General features: G+C 40.9%; 1 protein-coding gene across 6 annotated transcripts in view; it reads right to left on the reverse strand.

The window, feature by feature from the left end:
- B3GALT1 (beta-1,3-galactosyltransferase 1) overlaps window positions 1-19,388 on the reverse strand; it is a 630,044-nt gene extending 610,656 nt beyond the window's left edge. For all 6 annotated transcript variants that reach the window (XM_010801942.4, XM_059878161.1, XM_010801945.4 and 3 more), the window contains exon 1: window positions 19,058-19,388. The gene's annotated coding sequence lies outside the window, so the exon portion shown is untranslated. The remainder of the gene's footprint in view (window positions 1-19,057) is intronic.
- Between the last annotated feature and the right edge of the window lie 540 nt (window positions 19,389-19,928).

Raw genomic sequence — 19,928 nt, forward strand, 5'->3', positions numbered from 1 at the left:
TCTCACACGCTAGTAAACTAATACTCAAAATTCTCCAAGCCAGGCTTCAGCAATATGTGAACCGTGAACTTCCAGATGTTCAAGCTGGTTTTAGAAAAGGCAGAGGAACCAGAGATCAAATCGCCAACATCTGGTGGATCATCAAAAAAGCAAGAGTGTTCCAGAAAAACATCTATTTCTGGTTTATTGACTATGCCAAAGCCTTTGACAGTGTGGATGACAGCAAACTGGAAAATTCTGAAAGAGGTGGGAATACCAGACCACCTGACCTGCCTCTTGAGAAATCTGTATGGAGGTCAGGAAGCAACAGTTAGAACTGGACATGGAACAACAGACTGGTTCCAAATAAGAAAAGGAGTATGTCAAGGCTGTATACTGTCACCCTGCTTATTTAACTTATATGCAGAGTAAATCATGAGAAACGGTGGGCTGGAGGAAGCATAAACTGAAATCAAAACCGCCCAGAGAAATATCAATAACCTTAGATATGCAAATGACACCACCCTTATGGCAGTAAGCGAAGAACTAAAGAACCTCTTGATGACAGTAAAAGAGGAGAGTGAAAAAGTTGGCTTAAAACTCAGCATTCAGAAAACTAAGATCATGGCATCTGGTCCCATCACTTCATGGCAAATAGATGGGGAAGCAGTGGAAAGAGTGACAGACATTATTTTGGGGGGCTCCAAAATAATTGCAGATGGTGACTGCAGCCATGAAATTAAGAGAGGCTTTGGAAGAAAAGTTATAACCAATCTAGGCATCATATTAAAAAGCAGAGACATTACTTTGCCAACAAAGGTCCATCTAGTTAAAGCTATGTTTTTTCCAGTAGTCATATATGGATGTGAGAGTTGGACTATAAAGAAAGCTGTGCACCAAAGAATTGATGCTTTTGAACTGTGGTGTTGGAGAAGACTCTTGAGAGTCCCTTGTACTGCAAGGAGATCCAACCAGTCCATCCTAAAGGAAATCAGTCCTGAATATTCATTGGAAGGACTGAGGCTGAAGCTGAAACTCCAATACTTTGGCCACGTGATATGAAGAACTGACTCATTTGAAAAGACCCTGATGCTGGAAAAGACTGAAGACGAATGAGAAGGGGACGACAGAGATGAGATGGTTGGAAGGCATCTTTGACTCAATGGACATGAATTTGAGTAAACTCTGGGAGTTGGTGATACACAGGGAGGCCTGGCGTGCTGCAGTCCATGGAGTTGCAAAGAGTTGGGACACGACTGAGCGACTGAACTAAACTGAAGTGAAACAGACAGATTCTTTAAAATCTGACCCAATCTCAGATGACAGTCCTGGCAGACCACTGATGGGACTTGACCAAACCAAATCCTTTAGGCAGCAACACCACTGCCTTTCACTGTGGCTTCAAAATGATCCTGTCTAGTCACTGGTGCATTGTCTCAGAAATTAACATCTTTACTATTAAGATATTCAAAATCAGTTCTCTTGACAGGAGAGATAAGTAGATGGAATTGTAAAATATAGTGCTTCCAACATGAGATGACACTCTTCTCGTTGCTGTCTCTTTGAAATTAACAGTGAGCTGAACACTTTGAAGATAACATGATAATCAACTGGGCAAAGATAACAAGATAGGCTATGATAAAACTCATTTCAATAAAGAGAGATAATGCCACTGCATCCATTTCCCAAGGAGTTAGTGGGGTAAAATGCATACCTCATGCTGTTTCCTAATTCACTGCAAGTTAACAAATTAACTCACATGTACAAATGTACTTACATGTACTCATATGTAACAAATTAACTCATACCATAAAAAGGGTATTTTTCTCACTATAGTTATTTGCTTTTTCATAAAAATATACAACTATCATGGGCAATCTTATCTAATGTCCATCTATTGCACAGGGTAAGTACATTGAAAGCATGATACCTGTGCTATGTTATTAGCCTTCCCTAAGTGTACTTTAATGAAATATTTAAAATTTAACAAAAATTAGGAAACAGTCTGATTTGGCCTAGAGTGTCGGAGACAGAAAAAGATCAACATGGTAAGAGCTTAGTGAGCACAGGAGAGGATCGTAGGAGGTTAAATCTAAAAAGAAGTAAAAAGCAAATTCAGTACTGCTTGAATTTTGAATATTTGAATTTGTTGCCTAAGAAAAAAATTATCTAGCATGAGAATGAGTGAAAGAAAGTTGAGTAAAATGTCTTTTGATACACAGATGGGATTGAGCCAAGAATCTCTGAAGATGGTAAGCACTACATTCACCTGTGCAAAAAACAGAGGATGAAAAGCTCCTGTCACTGAATGGTAGCAAAGAATCATCAAAAGCTGTAACTCACGTTCAATACAAAATATTAAAAAGAAAAGGGGAAATCTAGTGTGTTTTCATTTTAAATGTAAAATGTGGTAAAACATTCTAGGAAAATGGAGATTAAAAAGTTAACTAAGGAAAAAAAAATAAAAAGTTAACTAAGGGATCACCACTTTTCCCACCATTGTGTAATACATTTATAATTTTAATGTTCACAGGCATAGGTTTTTATCTAGCTATGGTTGAACCTGTACCCTGTTTTATCCAAGAAACATTATAGCATAGGCATTTCTATTATAATCCTCATATTTAGTTTTAATGGCTACATATTATCCTCAAATACATGCATCTAAGTGTATTATTGGGCATTTGAGTTGCTTCTGAGTTTTTTATTTCACAAAATTTATCCATCAACATCTTCAAATATATGACCTTTTCCATATTTTATACTATTTTCTTAGGAGAGATTCCCAGAAGTAATATTAGTGGGTAAGACAGTATGAATATTTTTATAGTTTTTACCCCAATATACCGCCAAATTGCCTTTCAAGAGATCCATGCCAATCTTAATTGCAACAAACAGTTTCTGAAAGCACCATATTCACTGCATCCTTGCCAACACGGGACATGATTATTTTTAATAGTATCATTTAGTAGATGAAGATCATGTCCTCCCATTGCTCATATAATTGGCTTAGTCTAGTAGACCAAAGGATAGGAGAGGAGACTATCTGAAATTAAGGAATAACTTGACAAAGTCTGCCTATTCTAGTGACTATTATTGTGGTCAAGATGGTAAAGCAGATGCAGGCAGATCACCCAGCAAGTTAAGTTCACAGTAAATTGCATAAACACAAAGCACACTGGTAGACCGTGGCAAACCTGGGGGAGGGTCTCTAGGAAAATTTCATGAATCCTAGTTTTTGGTCCAGTTCAATTCCACACTATTGATCAAGGGATGAAAAATAAGGAAAGCAAGGTAATCAAACGTAATATAAACAAAGACCCATACATTTTCAAAGTAAATAAATACACATACATTTTAATCCAGAGACTCCACTTCTATGTCTTAAAGATTCTTGCACACATGAAATAATGCTTACAAGATTTTGCATGACAGTATTGGTTGCGTTGGCTAAAAGATATGAAAACCACAATCGTTCATCAGGAGGCGACTGTCTGATAATAAATTATGGTACTTTCAATAAATGTAATACCATGAAGTTTAAAAATGAATGAAGAAACGATCAACTTTGACAGTCCTTCCAACATTGCTGAGTTTAAAAAGCAGGAAGCAAAACACATATACATACACAAACAACAATGTTAGCATCTGTATAAAAATTGGAAGAAAAAAGAAAACGTTGGAAAGCTTACTGTTTGTTTGCATGCACTTGGCAAGCTCTGAAAAGACACCAAGAAACTAGTAAGAGTAATTACCTCTTTGGGAAAGATGAATACTGGGTGTAAGGAGAAGGGATATGAAATGGAGAATTTTTACCATGTGTTTTCTGCCATGTGCGTACTATCCATTCAAAAAGTACATACATTAACAAAGGCAAATGACAACGAAATGGTCCTAGCCTGTGCCCTGGAAGGCACTAGCTGCCAGACTGCCCATCCCCACGAGCTACAAGGCAGCAGTGATTATTAGAGGAAACCAAAGATCAACCAATTTTCTTTTTCTTCTGTTCTTTTCCAGTAATTGTATTATTTGTTCAAGTATAATTCACAAGATCATCCCATACAAAGCTCCACCAATACACCACAGTAAACTGCCAGAGGAAAAATCTATGACAATAGAAACACATTGCTTTTTTAGGAAAATTCCACCCATTATTATATCCAGACCCCTTTGTTCTTCTTTGGAAACTATAATTTCTGAGCTGCAGGTATGAACAAGAGGAAAATAATATTAAAAATAGTCAGCTATGCGTGCTTTCTGATTTATATAAGGAAGCATGGGTTTCTGCTTTATTACCATCAAATTGTATAGTATCTTTAATTTTATTTAATGAACAACCAAGCCAAACTATAGTTTATCTTAAGATATGTCTAAATTTAAGTATGAGCTTATGGGAATGAGCAAGGTAAACAATGAAATACACATATCAATATAAGTAATTATTTTTATCCTAACTTCCTATGCTAGTAAGAATTCTTCATTTGAACCATAAAATGAAAACACATTTTAAATTCTATTACATTCAGCTAAAGATTTAAAAAGCAAAGTCCATGATTGCTCCTGAAAAGTCACTCAGATGGGAATCTAGCCAAATTTCACTTGATAGAGTGACTAACTTAATGTGGAAAAGGTAATGTTGTATTATACAAAGCTCCTTTCCTTCCAAAATTAAGAATATCCAATGTTTTGCATCCAATACAGCTGTTAAGAAGCTCAAAGCCACTGTCATTTCTCCAGTTATTTTTTGTCTTTTTGTTTTAGTATTGATTTTCATATGATTATTGAAGTAGTGCTTGTTCCTGCCAAAACTATTTTCATAGGCTTAAACACAAAATTCCCATAATCCTAATATCCCCCAAAACAAACATTAATATTTAAGCCTTTTTGTATATGTGAATGCAAGCTTCTCCTTCATATTAAATTTTGTATTCTTTTCCACTATGATTTCATCAGCATTTTTCAATGTTACTACCAAGCTTTCAAAACCATAATTTAATAATATATGCCATAATTTCATTACTCTGATGTTATTGGCCAAGTCGATTATATTTTACTACCAAACTACTACAAATGGCATTTTAATGAAATTGTGTGTTATTTCTAATTACATGGAATTAACTGCTAGAAGTGGTATTACTGAAACAAAGGCGATACCTTTAAGGCTTTTGATACACACACTATGGATACCTGTTGTTTTACACAACCAGCTCCTCAGTTAAGAGTCCCTTGATTTTCTTTTGAATGTGGTCTTGACAGCAGGGCAATCAAGGTGTCTGGTGATCTGCTGACCAAAGCCTAGGTATGAAACTGGAGCTAGGTCAGTCATGTTTCTCATTCCAGGAATTCGGGCTTGGAGCAAATTGACACAGGGACAGAAAAGGCCTGATGCTGAGTCATCCCAGTGACAGTTCCTGGCAAAGGCTTCAGCAGTTTCGCCCATCATCTCTGTAGCAATTGTATTTCCTCTCCTTTTCTTTTGATTCTGTGAGCTACAAAATACTTTCTTTTCGTTGTGGATCTTATTCCTTAAGTTAGTCATAATCAATTTCTGTAGCATGCAACAAAAGATTTCTGTAACATCAACGAAGAGCTTTACCAAAAATGTAGGGGAATCTGCAGTTTGCCCCATCTTCATCTCCATCAAAGTTGTAAATGAATCAACCTTCACTTATGGTCTTTGCTACTTTGATAAGTTAGAAAATGTATCTAATTTTTTTCCTTTACTTTTTATCATTAAGTTAAAATCTTGGATGCTTATTGGTCTTATATATGTCCAGCTTTTATAGATTATCAATTTATTTCTTAGTTCACTTTTCTACTGGTATACTTGGAGAACTTTCAGTAGTCAATGACAATGTCTACTGTCCCTGATTATGTTGAAAGTACTAGGGATAAAATGATGATAATCACTTTCTTTAAGAGGTTTTCAATCTAGTGAGTAAGATGGATATAAGCTGTGAATCACAATATTTTGAGGTAAGTCCTCTAATAGAAAACATTGAAAGATTATTATTAGAGTAATATTAAACTGTTATTCATAATGTGCTAAAAATATTCTCTTGCTTTACGTATGGCACTTTAAGTCTGTTAAAATTTATGAGGTCAAATCTGTATATTTCCCCCATTATACTGTGTTTATGAAGTCTATTTTCTTCTAACTTGATTTAGGGTTTCTTCATCTGACATTTATTTCTAAATGCAATGTGAGATACAGAATGTACCTTTTTTGCAAATAATTACTCAATTTTCCCAGAACCACATATTGATCATTTTTTGTTTTCCCACAGATTCGTGCTTATTGCATGTTATGCTTTATTTTCTGTATTTTAGAGCTTGTATATTGAGGTTCTTTTCATTTCTTCTTCAGGTCTGTCTGCATGTTAATATACTGTGTTAATTACAGCCATTTTCAATATCATTAGTTGACAGTCCAACTTTGTCTCAATGTTGTGTTATTTTTTTTTTATTTAAACATTCTTTGGCAATTAAAACTTATTTGCTGAGACTTCCCTGGTGGTTCAGTGGCTAGGACTCTATGCTTCCAATGCAGGGGCCTGGGTTTGATCCCTGGTCCAGGAACTAGATTCCACATGCCACATGTAGCTCTCCTGCCACAACTAAAGGCCCCCAAGTGCTGCAACTAAGACTTGTCACAGCCAAATAAATATTTTTTTAATATTCAAAAAACCTTATTTGCTATTCTGTGTGAACTTTCGAATCTCTAAATTTCCCAACAGTCTCCTTCTATTTTAATTTGGATTGTCTACATATGTATGTGTGTATATACACACACATACACATTCAACATTTCTATTTCAGAAAACCCTCTACCTTTTCTCAGTTCTTGTCAATATCCATTAGTAAAGGTTTGAGTTTTAATTTCTTCTGAGTCTTAACTTACTATAACAAAAAGTCAGTAGAAAATTTCAGGCAGCTCTGAAATAATTCCTTGCAACATTTAGAATATAAAATATCTATCTGTTGAGACAGACAAAGGGACAGAGAGACACAGAAGAAACCAATAAAGATGGAGAAAAAAAAAAGACTACTTCAGCTGCCTTCAAGACATTTCAGGATTGGCCTACTTTTTAAATTTTAATCAGCATGGTTAGAAACCAAAGATCATCTTTTTCTTTGAATAAAGAATTAAGTCAAAATCCCCACTTAAAATGACTTTATCAGTGTAATTCATTATTTTTTAGTCTTGCTTATCAAATATAGCACTTCTCCTGTCTGTAATTAGATGGCTGTGTTCACTCAGAGAAATCAATATGTATTACTCACATTCAATTCATCTAACTCCTCAAAAATCGCAATTCAAGTAATCAGCAATGCTATTGTCATTTAATAGACATAGAAATAAAGAAGTGATAGACTGTGGTGGGAACTCACCAGCAACGGAGGGAGTTTATATTAGTTCACGTGCCGTATCCATGCAGTCACAGTGCAAATGTGCACATTTAGTGCAATTTTTCTTGTCTGCTAAGTCACGTCAGTTGTGTCTGACTCTGTGAGACCCCATAGACGGCAGCCCACCAGGCTCCCCCATCCCTGGGATTCTCCAGGCAAGAACACTGGAGTGGGTTGCCATTTCCTTCTCCAATGCATGAAAGTGAAAAGTGAAAGTGAAGTCGCTCAGTCATGTCCGACTCTTAGCGACCCCATGGACTGCAGCCTACTAGGCTCCTCCGTCCATGGGATTTTCCAGGCAAGAGTACTGGAGTGGGGTGCCATTGCCTTCTCCGGATTTCTTGTCTAGTAGCACTTAAATTTATAGCCAACCCAACTATACCTCTGGCAATTGTCTTTGACTGAGTACTAAAGCCCTAGTGAAGTCACCCACAAATTTTGTTGTTCAGTGAGGAATTGATTCAGTTCTGATATCATCTATATAGGTCATGAAAACATTTCTTAGTCAAAGAAGAAACAATGCTAACTGCAGAAACTCAGAACCAAGTGCAGTATATCAGTAACAAGCCATCTGATCAGTTGCAAATCTGCATCTTAGAAATTTGCAACACACACTCTCTTCAAACCACTGCCCTGGTTGTTTTCTGATAAAATCTAGCAACAGGGTTTTTTTTTTTTTCTTTCCCTTTTCCTTGAGTAATAAGAGAGGCACTAGTCCTTTAAAGGGCTTCCCTGGTGGCTCAGAGGTTAAAGTGTCTGCCTGAAATACCCGATACCTGGGTTCCATCCCTGGGTCGGGAAGATCCCCTGGAGAAGGAAACCTCAACCCACTCCAGTACTCTTGCCTGGAGAATCCCATGGAGGGAGAAGCCTGGTAGGCTACAGTCCATGGGGTCGCAAAGAGTCAGACATGACTGAGCAACTTCACTTTTACTTTCAGTCCTTTAAAATCCTCTCCTTATCCACACATGTTCCCTCCCTCTGTTGTGTTGTTTTGGTTTATGCTAATTGTCCAAGGAGCAGTGGCTGCACAGGCACAGGAGGGCCAAGAGGAGCTATTCCATGTTCAAGGTCGCCACCAGGAGGGGTGGCGGTGAGGAGATACCCCTCGTCCAAGGTAAGGAGCAGCAGCTGTGCTTTGCTGGAGCAGCCATGAAGAGATATCCCACATCCAAGGTAAGAGAAACCCAAGTAAGACGGTAGCTGTTACGAGAGGGCATCAGAGGGCAGACACACTAAAACCATAATCACAGAAAACTAGCCAATCTAATCACATGGACAACAGCCTTGTCTAACTCAATGAAACTAAGCCACCCAAGTTTTGGGTGGGGCCACCCAAAATGGGCAGGTCATGGTGGACAGGTCTAACAGAATGTGATCCACTGGAGAAGGGAATGGCAAACCACTTCAGTATTCTTGCCTTGAGAACCCCATGAACAGTATGAAAAGGCAAAATGATAGGATACTGAAAGAGAAACTCCCCAGGTCAGTAGGTGCCCAGTATGCTACTGGAGATCAGTGGAGAAATAACTCCAGAAAGAATGAAGGGATGGAGCCAAAGCAAAAACAATACCCAGCTGTGGATGTGACTGGTGATAGAAGCAAGGTCCGATGCTATAAAGAGCAATATTGCATAGGAACCTGGAACCTTAGGTCCATGAATCAAGGCAAATTGGAAGTGGTCAAGGAGATGGCAAGAGTGAACGTCGACATTCTAGGAATCAGCGAACTAAAATGGACTGGAATGGGTGAATTTAACTCAGATGACCATTATATCTACTACTGCGGGCACGAATCCCTCAGAAGAAATGGAGTAGCCATCATGGTCAACAAAAGAGTCCAAAATGCAGTACTTAGATGCAATCTCAAAAACGACAGAATGATCTCTGTTCGTTTCCAAGGCAAACCATTCAATATAACAGTAATCCAAGTCTATGCCCCAACCATTAACACTGAAGAAGCTGAACGGTTCTATGAATACCTAGAAGACCTTTTAGAACTAACACCCACAAAAGATGTCCTTTTCATTATAGGGGACTGGAATGTCCCCTATATGTAGGAAGTCAAGAAACACCTGGAATAACAGGCAAATTTGGCCTTGGAATATGGAATGAAGCAGGGCGAAGACTAATAGAGTTTTGCCAAGAGAATGCACTGGTCATAGCAAACACCCTCTTCCAACAACACAAGAGAAGACTCTACACGTGGACATCACCAGATGGTCAACACCAAAATCAGACTGATTATATTCTTTGCAGCCAAAGATGGAGAAGCTCTATACAGTCAGCAAAAACAAGACCAGGAGCTGACTGTGACTCAGATCATGAACTGCTTATTGCCAAATTCAGACTTAATTTTTGAAGAAAGTAAAGAAAAACCACTAGACCATTCAGGTATGACCTAAATCAAATCCCTTATGACTTTACAGTGGAAGTGAGAAATAGATTTTAGGGACTAATCTGATAGACAGAGTGCCTGATGAACTATGGACAGAGATTTGTGACATTGTACAAGAGACAGGGATCAAGACCATCCCCAAGGAAAAGAAATGCAAAAAAGCAAAATGGCTGTCTGGGGAGGCCTTACAAATAGCTGTGAAAAGAAAAGAAGCAAAAAGCAAAGGAGAAAAGGAGAGATACAAGCATCTATATGCAGAGTTCCAAAGAATTGTAAGAAGAGACAAGAAAGCCTTCCTCAGTGATCAATGCAAAGAAATAGAGGAAAACAACAGAATGGGAAAGACTAGAGATCTCTTCAAGAAAATTAGAGATACCAAGGGAACATTTCATACAAAGATGGGCTCAGTACAGGACAGAAATGGTACGGACCTAACAGAAGCAGAAGAGATTAAGAAGAGGTGGCAAGAATACACAGAAGAACTGTACAAAAAAGATCTTCACGACCCAGATAATCACAATCGTGTGATCACACACCTAGAGCCAGACATCCTGGAATGTGAAGTCAAGTGGGCCTTAGGAAGCATCACTACAAACAAAGCTAGTGGAGGTGATGGAATTCCAGTTGAGCTATTTCAAATCCTGAAAGATGATGTTGTGAAAGTGCTGCACTCAATATGCAAGCACATTTGGAAAACTCAGCAGTGGCCACAGGACTGGAAAAGGTCAGTTTTCATTCCAATCCCAAAGAAAGGCAATGTCAAAGAATGCTCAAACTACCACACAATTGCACTCATCTCACATGCTAGTAAAGTAATGCTCAAAATTCTCCAAACCAGGCTTCAGCAATACGTGAACCGTGAACTTCCAGATGTTCAAGCTGATTTAGAAAAGGCAGAGTAACCAGAGATCAAATTGGCAACATCCTCTGGATCACTGAAAAAGCAAGACAGTTCCAGAAAAATATCTATTTCTGCTTTATTGACTATGCCAAAGCCTTTGACTGTGTGGATCACCACAAACTGTGGAAAATTCTGAAAGAGATGGGAATACCAGTCCACCTGACCTGCCTCTTGAGAAACCTATACGCAGGTCAGGAAGCAACAGTTAGAACTGGACATGGAACAACAGACTGGTTCCAAATCGGGAAAGGATTATGTCAAGGCTGTATACTGTCACCCTGCTTATTTAATTTATATGCAGAGTACATCATGAGAAACGCTGGGCTGGAAGAAGCACAAGCTGGAATCAAGATTGCTGGGAGAAATATCAAAAAACTCAGATATGCAGATGACACCACCCTTATGGCAGAAAGTGAAGAGGAACTAAAAAGCCTCTTGATGACAGTGAAAGAGGAGAGTGAAAAAGTTGGCTTAAAGCTCAACATTCAGAAAATGAAGATCATGGCATCTGGTCCCATCACTTCATGGCAAATAGAGGGGGAAACAGTGTCAGACTTTATTTTTGGGGGCTTCAAAATCACTGCAGATGGTGACTGCAGCCATGAAATTAAAAGACGCTTACTCCTTGGAAGGAAAGTTATGACCAACCTAGATAGCATATTCAAAAGCAGAGACATTACTTTGCCAACAAAGGTCCATCTAGTCAATGCTATGGTTTTTCCCATGGTCATGTATGGATGTGAGAGTTGGACTGTGAAGAAAGCTGAGCCCCGAAGAATTGATGCTTTTGAACTGTGGTGTTGGAGAAGACTCTTGAGAGTCCCTTGGACTGCAAGGAGATTCAACCAGTCCATTCTAAAGGAGATCAGTCTTGGGTGTTCTTTGGAAGGAATGATGCTAAAGCTGAAACTCCAGTACTTTGGCCACCTCATGCAAAGAGTTGACTCATTGGAAAAGACTCTGATGCTGGGAGGGACTGGGGGCAGGAGGAGAAGGGGATGACAGAGGATGAGATGGCTGTATGGCATTACAGACTCGATGGACATGAGTTTGAATGAACCCGGGAATTGATGGGACAGGGAGGCCTGGTGTGCTGCTATTCATGGGGTCACAAAGAGTAGGACACGACTGAGTGACTGAACTGAACTGAATGAATTTAGAGCAGTAGCTTTTAAGGTTTTCTTAACCATTTCCAGCTAATTCGGAATATTCATGAATGGAAAGAACTTGCAAACCATGGTTATCTCCTGAAGTCCCTAATTCACCTACTGATCACTTTAAAGTCTATAGATTTCTGGAAGTAAGAAATCCTGTTTTAGAAATACTGGTAAATATTTTAAAGGAATCTTAGACAAAATGATTGTATTAAATACAAATATTTTACATGCAGACACACCTCTAGCCCTATAATCTTAGATGACATCTCTAAATGCCTCCCAGTTTTTCATTTCCTTGATCCACCATAATATTAATGTGATATATTATTTCAGATATTACTAGAAAATATTCAGATGTACAAATTGGTAGATGTAGTCATTTCTGCTTACATTACTGTTAGGTAGGAAGTTAGGTATGAGCAAGGATGGGAGGCTAAGGAAAAGGTTGCAAGCTGATCTCTAAACCCCATTCAGACACACCCAGGAGAGTTCACAGATATGCTACAAAAATAACCACAGGGGCTTTTCCAATTCCTACACAGGCACCCTAGGCACCCAGTGGATACAAACTAACCACAGGGGCTTCCTCAAGGAATCCTAGAAAGCTAGGAGCCAATCAAGGGTTCATAAATATTCTAAGATGCTGCTAAGTCGCTTCAGTCGTGTCTGACTCTGGGCGACCCTATGGACTGCAGCCTACCAGGCTTCTCCGTCCATGGGATTCTCCAGGCAACAGTACTGGAGTGGGGTGCCATTGCCTTCTCCAAAATATTCTATACATATACATATATTTGATTATAACAGACTGAATTATGGGAAGACAAATACAACTGTTCTGTAACTTGCAACTGTCAACTGGCCTTGGACATATACCTATTTGCATTCCCTTTCTTGATTGGTGGTGGGTTCAAGCCCTGTTTTGCACAGGGTACAACCAGGAGGAGTGTGAGCCATGCTAAGTCCCTTCCATTGTGTCAGACTCTGTGCAACCCAATGAACTATAGCCCCCCAGGCTCCTCTGTCCATGGGATTCTCCAGGCAAGACTACTGGAGTGGGTTGCCATGCCCTCCTCCAGGGAATCTTCCTGACCCTGGGATCAAACCCATATCTCTTACGTCTCCTGCATCCGCAGGCAGGTTCTTTAATACTATCCTGGGAAAGAGACAGAAGTATAAAAAGCGGGAAGCCAAAAGGGAATGTTAGGTTAACTCCTTTCCGGCTGGTCTACTCCCATGTCTTGGGAGTGTCTATCTAATAAAAGATCTGTCTGCTTCAGCTGTAACTTGTCTGTTGTTTTAAACCCTTTAGTCCACTGTTCCAAATTTTTGTTGCTATAAGAACTGAGGGAGAAAAATAAACCAATCTGATGTTGCTGCTACTAAGTCGCTTCAGTCGTTTCCGACTCAGTGCGACCCCAGAGACAGCAGCCCACCAGGCTCCCCCATCCCTGGGATTCTCCAGGCAAGAACACTGGAGTGGGTTGCCATTTCGTCCTCCAATGCATGAAAGTGAAAAGTGAAAGTGAAGTCGCTCATTTGTGTCTGACTCCTAGCGACCCCATGGACTGCAGCCCACCAGGCTCCTTCGTCCATGGGACTTGCCAGGCAAGAGTACTGGAGTGAGGTGCCATTGCCTTCTCCAATGTTACCGCATTATAAATGCAAGGCTGTATAACGGGCAGCAGACATGGAGTCAACATGCCCACTTAGTAGATGACAAACAATGTTTCTAAACCTGGCTCTACTTTCAGTTGACCTTGGGCAATTATTAACTCCCTAAAGTTCTTTATTACACATAGGGGACCTTAGACTAATGACCTGGGTTTTCCCTGGGTCTAAATACCTGACTTCTGGTAAGTTTTCATCTGTTTCATAATCAGCCAGAGCTGACTTTGTGTGCCAGGTACAATAACTGTTGGTTGCTTTACTTGCGTTTTTAAACACTGTTTTCCTAAAGTTTTGTATTGGGCAGAATAGAGAAAAGCCAGGGCAATAAAAGGTAAAGGCTTAAATGGGTGGTACATGAATTTTTGAAACTAAGCATATAGTGAAACAGCAGTATCAGAAGACATTTCCTCATCTGCTAAAAATGAATTGCAGAGCAGTAATCTCAAAAGATTTTCCTTGAATGATGGAAATCAATTCAGAAATGACCATTATTAATATTGTGTGCCCTGCACTAATATATAGTCATAATAAAACTTGTGAATAAGAGGGCATTAATTCATTATGTAACGTGGCTTCTCGAGACTACAATTTCAGTTTTCCTCTAATATAAAAATACTGTTCACAAACTAACTGTTGAAAGTCAAGCTAGGACCCATTCTTTACACGAAGGTAAACACACACACATTTATTTGGATATGTAAGCTAAAGACTCTAAAGAAAATAATGAAATGAAAAGCACGGAAAGTGAAACTGGAATCATAATTGCACACTTTCATGAGCAAGAGTAGAGAAAATACTGCAAGGTTTTATCTGTAATTGGACTGACTGGATAACCAAATCAATTTTGAATTAAAGATGAACTAATTTTGAAATTTTGAAGTGTTTTGTCATTTATTATTAGATGATCAGATTGTGAAGTTTTGGGGGTTTTTTGGGGGGGTGATGCATAAACTTTAGGAAAACTTTGACCTCAAACTCTAGGGGTTCTTTCTGATTGACTTTCACAGAGGTACATGAATACATTCCTTTCAATGTGGAAGAAGTAGAATGTTTCTCATTAAAATTATGTAGCTGAGTGCTTTATTTCTACTTCAAATTCACTCATCTCCTTTAAATGGGGTTATGTAGAAGGACCGTGAATAGTCATAAACACCCTTTAAAATGTTGTTAGTTTGAATGAAATATGTTAGAAGAGTATCTGTTACGGGAAGCACACTGATTGAAACAGTCCACCCTGGCCAGGCACCATAGTAACCATTTGCATGAGTTGTTTTATGACAGGAGATCCTGATAAGGAATACGGAACTAATAAGCCACCACCAACCAGAAGAGTTCGGGAAAAGTCGAAAGGAGACACCGCATGTCCATCCATTTCCCAGAATCCCTCTCGTTAGCATCCATCTTGGCTGAACGATGCGTGCACCACCAGGAAAGACTCTGAATTAGAATGATTGGCCAAAGGCCACCCGGAAACTAATCCCATCACCATAAAACCCAAGACTTCCAGCCACGCAGCAGAGCAGTTCCCCTGGGTTCCCTTACCCTACTGCTCTCCACCCGGGTGCCCTTTCCCAATAAAATCTCTTGCTTTGTCAACACACGTGTCTCCTCGGACAATTCATTTCCAAGTGTTAGACAAGAGCCCAGTTTCCGGCCCTGGAAGGGGTCCCCCTTCCTGCAACAGTATTTCCCACTTCAGTTCCTCTGAAAAAAATGTTATTTGATTTTAAATAATTTTTAAAGACAGGTATCCTGTCATATTTTGCTTAATCATCTTTAAATTGTTGACCATCTTTAAAGGTTTTTAAATAGTCTTAAACCGTCTTTAACTCCTTAATCATCTTTAACTGTCATCCTATGCAGTGTTTTCAGTTACACAGCTTCAGAAGTAACATGTATCAGATATTAACCATGATCATTTTCCAGTTCTTAGATTAACGTGAGTATATTTGTGTGGGTAGATGGGTATTGACTGGAGACAAAATGAGATGGAAAGAGACTGAGCCATGGATAGTGGATAGGCTGGTAGGTGATAAATCATTTATATACATATATAAATAAGTTACAAAATATATAGAAAGTTACCTACTTATATTTTTTATGATCTATTCTATTTTACCCCACAAAAATATAAGCTTTATGAGGGCAAGGGTTTTGATTTATTCTCTAATATTGTCAAAGCCAACTAGAACAATGTTTTGCACACAGCTGGAACACAGTTCAATTTGTTACAATTTACTTGAATAAACCAGTATCATTATTAATTAGTAAGACAGTACCTGAAAGGATGAGAATTATGCCTTATGAAGTATATTCATCACTTAGGATGGGTTGGTGAATTTGTTTCAAATTCAGGAGTAGTTACAGTTTTCCTGAGAGCCTTTCCAGTATGTGTACATGCGTGTGTATTGTGTGTGTGTGTGTGTGTGTGTGTGTGAGAGAGAGAGAGACAGAGAGAGAGAGAAAGACAGACTACGAGAGAATGCAAATCAATTTCGGGTTTACTGAACTGCTTGCAGTTTTTAATTCCCTGAAACATGTTAGTTTTCAAAAAACAAAATTATTTCACCATTAATTAAATGAATATAAATTACTATTAATTAAAATAAACTTCACTGTCTTACTTAACAATTTATTAATAGAAACTAATCATGACTATTTGACAAATTATGTTTCAAGAAGATCATGGTGTTTATTGTATTGCTATTCACAGTAAATGTGATCTTTTTACAAAAGTTATGCAGTATTGAAATTACAGTATAGGTCAGAAAGTGAATTTGGTGGCCTGGAGTCTTGACAACTTGACATTTACTTGAGTTACTAAATTCCATCTAGAAAATAAAGCAATCTGAGCTCATGGGCTGCCCTGCAGCAAAACAAGTCAAAGCTAAAGTGAATTTGCAGACTAGGTAGAACTTGAATTGCTTGTATAAACTTAAGTTGCTAACTTTATTATCTCCCCTAAACCTGAGTGCCCCCCTTCCCACACACTCCCTGCATGGTTACCCTCAGTGACACACAGACCTTGCTGCTTTATCCTAACATTTCTGTTCAATGTCACATTTCTCTGCACTTTGTTACATTTTGGTCTGGTGGTTTTGAAAATGTATTTAATTACCTGAAAAATACTCCCAAATAAAAGTCTGTTCCCTCCAAAAAAACCTCAAAACCCCTTAAAATTAATACAAAAGCTCTGTTTCTGCTTAGAAAGTTGTGACTTGCCCTGATATATAATGCAGTGGATTTACAAGACGTTATTTGTTTGCAAAGTGAAAAACCACATTCTTAGCCAAGTATTTGAAAATTTCCTTAAAAGTTCCATTTTGATAACTAGATGCTTTTAGTAAGTGGCTTTACGCTTATTTGAAAACTATTGATTAGTAATGCAACAACACGTTTATTGTGTTTAATCACCTTAATGAAGTCCTAAAAGTTACAACCAAATATTGTAATACTATAGTACTCACCTGGCAACAGGTAAATTTTGTATTGAAATGTAACAATCAAAAGCTATACTCTCTTAATGATATCTAAAAACTAGCCTTTTAAACCAGACGTGATGACTACTAAGGGGAAAATACTCGCTGCCAATTTTGTACTAACCCAAATGCAATTATAAGTGTTCAAGTAAAATAGAACGAAAAATTCCATTTACAGTTCATGCATTAAGTGATGAAAAAAATGTGCAACCATTCTCAAACATAAAATTAACATCATTCCTAGTTCACCAGTAAATTATTCATCTGCTCCATAATTATTTTAAATTACTAAATAGGGGGGAAGTAATCTTTAAAATTAAAAAAAAAAAAAAAACAACTTGTAAAAAATGCTGACATTTTGGACAGCTCCCTTCTGATTTCTACAACATTTCTGTGAGGTGTTTTTACTTTTTTTTTTAGCTTTGCCAAATCAGAAATGAGCCCCACCAAAGTCGTTTCCGCCGCTGGGGTTTGGGTTTTATTTTTGTTGTGTTTTGCTGCGTTGTGTTTAGGGGCAAAATATTCTTCCAGTGAAAGGGATTAAGGATCTACATAACTGGGGAAGTGCTGTTCTCAGCTTAATATCCGGCTCCCTGTACTGAGCTAATTTTTAAATGTTTTCCAAAGGTTCTAGCTGGTAAGAAGGGAGCTGCCCTCTCCACTCCCATTCCCCGCTACAATTCATTCGCTTCTGTAAAGGACCACCACAGCCCCTCCATCTATGCCAGGCAGGGACAGTTTGTCAGTGCCGAGGTATTTCAAGAACTTTCCAAGCAAAGACTCCTAGGAGACAAAAGACCACGTACAAAGCAATCGCCAAGAATAACTTTGTGCGTCCGGAAGAGGGATGGAGAAACCCCTGCACTGAGCTCCGGAGATCTGGACTTAGCCCGGTAGCACCATCCATTTGCAGCAGCGAAAACAAACAAACAAACAAACAAACAAAAAAACAACAGCCTTCTGCGGAAAAGGTTTACATCGCTGGTGGAACTCCCAGTGGCTTTACAAAATAAGTTAATCTAATATATAAAATAAAAAACAGTGTAGGTACTGGAGGCAGCTGGGTACGTAACCCTGGTTACACTTGGGAGGTTAACCTGCTTTAGGTCTAGTTGCCCAGACCCCAGCGGGCTGGAACTTTCTCCGAGGGCGGAGCCACCCTACAGTTCGCAGCGGCCACGCGCGCGCCCGGCCGTGTCCGGATCCCGAAGATATCTACTAAGGTAGCTTGATGAGGTAGGGGCTCCACCTGAACCGGCACTCGAGCCCCGCCCCGTTCCAGTGACATGCGTGCCCCACACTGGCTCGGGCCAGGGACACCCTCAATCAGTCCCTCGAAGCTTGACTCTCTCCCTCCCCAATTCTGCATCCCCGAAAAGTGTAGCGAGCTCCTCTTCCTACGTGGGGCGTCCGACACACAAAAAAAGTCGCCACTCTCCAAGCCTAGCTCCATTCCCCAACCCTCGTTCTCTCCCCCCTCTCCGTCATCCTTTTTTCCAGCGAAGCGGACCAACCTTTACTTTCCTCTTTCATCTCCTCCCCTCCAAAGTCCCCGGCGCAAAGTGGGAGTTTTGGGAGCCTCGGTGAATGTGCCTGTCCCCTGGCGCACTGACAGCTCCCTCTTTTCATCAAGGCAATAAACTTCAATTTGCCAGGCTCTTAAATGAGCCACTGAGGACTTTCCCCGTGCGTTCTCGTGCGCTCTCCCTCCAGCTGAGCCAAGTGCATCCAATTCACTCTATCCCAGCCTGGAGCCCTGAAGGACGTAGGTTCACGCGAGAGGGGACCCACCGCGCTCCCAGCAAAGTGCCCTAAACCGCGCGCTCACACACGCAAATGCATACACAATGCCATCCCCGCGCTATCAAAGTCAGCCGGCGCAGAGGGGAAAACGCACGAGCAGGAGTGGCACCCGGGAGATCATCAGCCTAGCCGCGCGTCCGGACTCGCTGCCAGGGTCCCAAACACCTTTGTCTGAATGCCCCAGGAACAATGAGCCTGGAAACCCCCAAAGATAACATCAGTGGCCCCGGGGGCGGCGCGCGCACTGCCGGGCCAGACCTTACCCGTGGGGCGCGTGGTCTCCCGCCGCTTGGCTGGCCCGCGGGCCACAGGGACGCTGCAGCCGGGGTCCCGTAGATGCTGCTGCTCCGCTGCCGCTGCCCCATCCCCAACGGCAGCATCACTTCGCTGCCGCCTCCGCCTCCTCGTGCTCCGTTCTCTCGACCGCCCCTCCCCGGCGTCCGCCTGCAGGACCGGCAGCGCCTGCGGCGCTGCGGGGTGGGCAGCAGCGGAGGCGGTGGCGCCCGCGCGAGCTCGCCCAGCTGCACCGGCTAGAGCAGCCGCGGCGGCAGCCGGAGCACCCGAGCCAGGCTGCGCTTCCCCGGCGAAGGCTCTGGCCTCGGCGACTGACAACGCTGGCTAGCCAATCGCTGCGTCGCCCCGCACGGCGGGGGGAAACCAATCAGAGCGGAAGGCCCATGGTTTTCCTCCGCCTTTGCTCAGCAGGCTCGTTTCCGGGAGAGGCAGCGAGGCTGCTCGCGTTTGGGATGGGGGAGGCAAGGGAGGAGCGCGCGGCGGGACTCCTGGCTTTCGAGCCTTAGGTGAGGCTGAACGACCGGGCCCACTCAGGTGGGCCTGGCGCGGTTTTTGACGGTCCGGAGCCCGCGGCTTAGCAGAAAAGGGCGTGCTGGGGTGAGTCAGTCCCCAGAGCGTCGGATTGGAGGGTCAGCTTCTTGGCATCCCTGCGCCCCGGCCGTGGGACCCGAGTGGGACACGAACGGCAGTGCAGGAGAGCGCATCCCTGGAAGTGGTCGGCGCCTTGGAGAAATCATGCAAACAGTCACCAGACAGCGCCCCCGTCCTTCTCCCTTTGGTAGCTTTGGCATCTGAAAAGAGTGGTACTTCTGAGCCTCCGAACTGCTCCTTGCCATAGTA

This window comes from Bos taurus, chromosome 2, assembly GCF_002263795.3.
Source record: "Bos taurus isolate L1 Dominette 01449 registration number 42190680 breed Hereford chromosome 2, ARS-UCD2.0, whole genome shotgun sequence".
NCBI lineage: Eukaryota > Metazoa > Chordata > Mammalia > Artiodactyla > Bovidae > Bos > Bos taurus.